Source organism: Octodon degus, unplaced genomic scaffold (genome assembly GCF_000260255.1).
Source record: "Octodon degus isolate 3935 unplaced genomic scaffold, OctDeg1.0 scaffold00189, whole genome shotgun sequence".
Taxonomy (NCBI): domain Eukaryota; kingdom Metazoa; phylum Chordata; class Mammalia; order Rodentia; family Octodontidae; genus Octodon; species Octodon degus.
Window position 1 is genome coordinate 2095374 of NW_004524765.1, and position 3685 is coordinate 2099058.

Here is a 3685-nt window from a genome sequence, read left to right on the forward strand (position 1 = left end):
TAGGAAACCCCAGGTGCCATTGGGAAACCTTCTCAGTGGGTTTGAGCTGTACACCCTTTCGCCCTTGGCAACCCGGAAACCACTCTCAAGATGAGGATCGGAGGTTCTCCAAATTTGGTCAGCAAAGCGTGCATGACAAGGCCCTCCTGCAGAATTGGCCGGATTTTCTCATCGATGTAACCGGGATAATTGTTGAAAGAGTTGGTGTAATTCTAGTAAAGCTAATTGCCTGGATCTGAAGAGACTGCTGAAACAGTCTGTGCTCCTGTTTCAGAATAGCTGGTCACTCTGACATATGAGCAAAAAAAGCTGTCAATGGATTTATGGAGACACATAGTGAAGTATCACCATCCAGCATCTTAAGCAGAACTTGAAGCTCTTGAACACACATTTCGCATCTATGTTGGTGTTTTCAAGAGCTTCTCTTTTTCAGTTTATCGTGCTTTCAACCATACTCAGCTGGTCGGTTTGCTCAGATTTGCATGCTTCTGTCCATGTTCGGATCCTCCTTCTGGTAGATTGGAAATCTGTATTGGTGACACACATTAGTGGACATCCTTAGCTCTCTGGTTCCATTTCTCAGTGAAAAGTGTGCCCATTGCTTTTCACTTTCCTGTGCTGCCTGACCATCTTTTCCTACCCACTGTACTATACAGAAATCTCCTGGAACCCTGGCATCCAGGCATTCTCACCCAAGAAGTTTTATTGGATACAGCAAGCAGAGTGTCTGGTGCACCAAGACAGCCAGTATGCAAAGCAAGGCACAGGGCCTTTTAGGAGTGGCGAAGCTGCTTGTGAGCTGGAACAGCTGAGGGAGAGCTAATCATTACAGGGCTACCTGGTCTGTTTTGGATTTTCGCTATTAACCAAACATGTTTCTGTGGTTGCTTGCCCAGTTCAAAGTCAGGTGACCTGTTCTGTGGTTTTGGGTTTGGCTCTGCGTGGGGCCAAGTGGGAAAGAGTTTGGGGATGGGTGCCTGGCAAACCAAGAGGGACAGTCTTTGGGGAAGGGTGCCCGGGAAACTTTGAATCCTGACCTATCAGTTGTCTTGGGCCTCCTCATCCTCTACATTGTAGCTCCCACCATCAGTGACCTCCTATTGTGTTGTGCACTATATGCTTATATTGTGGGGGACTGTTGGAGACCATTCTGTGTGTCAGCAACTTCAGATTTGAGTTCTTCAGCTCACATTTTCTCCTATTTCTTAGCCCTTGTTTTTTCCCATTATTGCTGTGTACCAAAGTTTCCTGTTTAATGTCGTGTCTCCCTCTGTCATCTCTTGTCAACAAATACGTGTTGGTATCCTATGCGTGTTCTTTTTCTTTGTAGTTACTTTTTCTTTTTTCTCTTTATTGTCTGTCTCCCTTTTCAGAATTTATTTTACTGAGTCACTATGTCCTAGCTTCTTGTTTTGTAGTCTTTGCTGTCCCTTTTATCATCAGTTGAACTCACCTTCAATATGTTTTTGAATTGTCTTTTCACATTATACATGTTTTTCTCCTAGTTTTATATTTTTGTTTGCCATTTTTAATTTTTTTCAGTTTTATTTTTTGAAAGTTTTCCTTTGTCACTTTGTTTTACTTTCTGTCTTTTGCCTTTCTTTTTCTATGTTTCCATTTTCTTTTTTTAATGTGTCTTTTCTCAGGTCTCTGTTATATTTTTTTTTCATAATTTTAGCTTATGCTTCTGTACCTGGTCATACATTGCTTTCTTTTGATTTGTTTGTCTCTGTGTTGTATAAAAATTTTCATTACCTTATGATTTCCATTCTTATAGTATTTTTATAAATCATTCTAGTTTTGCTTAAGGTCTATATGTATTTTATATGGTGCTTTCTGTTTTGATCATTTATTAGTTTGGCTTTTTTCATTTAATTTTACTTTTATATTTTGTCTCTCTTTATTGGTAGTTCTTTGTGTCTTTGAAAAATTCCTCTCAGGGCAGGTCAAATAGCTCAGTGGATTAAAGCACCTGCAAGCAGGCGCAGGGGCCCGGGATTCGATCCACAGGCCTGCCATGCTGGTCTTGTCCCCAAGGTACGCTGAGAAGGCAATTGAGACTGGGCGTGGTGGTGTGTGCTTGTAATCCAGCTCTTGGGAGGCTGTATGAGTCTGATCTAGTAGTGAGACCCTGAACACCCTGTAGACTCTTCCCTAAAAATACAAAAGAAAAAAAAAAACAAGAAAAGTTCCTCTTCACTGTGTTTTTCTTCTTGCTTGTCACATATTCTTCCTCAGTGGTTTCAAATACTGACAGTCAGATTATATCATTAGGCTTCAACATGTGGCGTTGCTCTTTATTTAGCTGTTCATTTTGCTGTGTACCAATGCTGAGAGCACATTTTTTATTGTTACCAATTATGTAGCATTTCATAATGAAATCCCAGCTGTGGCTCTGTGACCCAGGGCTGACGCCGAGACGCCCGAACCAGCCCTAGCAGAAGAGAAGTGGAGGAGCCACAGGATATAAGGATGAACTCAGAAAGGCCTGGGACCATGGAAAACTTGCCTGATCTCTACACTGTTTTCCAAGCAGCTGTTGCTATGGTGACAGACTACGGAGGCTTTATCAAAATCCCAACCTGTCAAAAGCAAAGTCTGGTCCCTCCAACTCACATGTCATCCTGTCAGGTGTATGTGCCCTCTGAGATAGATGTGAGAGACAAAGTGCGGGTGAAACTTACTGGCTGAGAGAGGAAAAATGTGAAACTTATTGGCTGCGAGATGAAAAACGATAGAACAAAAATATCCCTCTCCATAAAAGTTGTCAACCAAGAAACAGGGAAAGACTCTATCCCAACAATGTTGTTGATCAAGAAGAGAGAAGGCGGTCCTTCTGGGATTACACTGGGCAGAAGATCACCCTCAAGGCTGTCCTTAACACTACCTGCAAGAAATGTGGCTGTAAAGGCCACTTTGCAAAGGATTGTTTCATGCAGCCAGGTGGGACCAAATACTCTCTGTTACCCGATGAGGAAGAGGAGAAAGAAGAGGTAAAGTCAGCTGAATTTGAGAGGCCTGACCCCACCAAGAATTCATCCAGAAAAAGAAAGAAGGAAAAGAAGGAAAAGAAGAAAAAGAAACAGAGACAGGAAGTCACCTGACTCTGACTGCTCAGACTCTGAGAGGGATACAGGCACCATCGAAAGACAGCAAGGCAGCCAAGAAGGAGAAAAAGAAAAGAAGCATAAGAAGAAACACAAAGAGTGAGAGCAGACGAGAGTGGAGGTGGGTGGGTGAGAGAATGTGGCTCCAGGAGCATTGTGCCTTACAGCCCTGGCCCCTGGAAAGACTTGGTAGTGAGATGGGGCTCCACCCCAGTGACTTGGCTCCTGCGGGAGATGGCCTCCCCTCGAGCAGCAGGCAGGTTGGGAGTTGAGGTCCAGAACAGCTGCTGGAATGAGTTGCTTCCTTATCACACCTGACCTCTTTGCAAGTGACCCCTGCAGCCCACACATCTATTCACTCAGCGCCCTTCCCTCAGCATGTGGTCCTTTTACCCAGCAGTCACTGCCAGAGCTGGCTTCCTTGTGGGATCCACCCTAAAACCACAGGCACTGCTGTGGAGGTGATCCTGGCTGCAGTTGGAGGGGACAGTGATTGCCTCTTCCTTTTGGACTGTCTTGGGCCAGCTCGTGGTCTCTGCTGCACCCACACAGGAGCAGAGGGAGAGTGGCAGTAGGGG

At 44.3% G+C, this 3685-nt stretch overlaps 1 pseudogene; it reads left to right on the forward strand.

The window, feature by feature from the left end:
- Positions 1–2472: 2472 nt before the first annotated feature.
- Positions 2473–3416, forward strand: LOC101570105 (annotated as a pseudogene).
- The last annotated feature ends 269 nt before the right edge of the window (positions 3417–3685 follow it).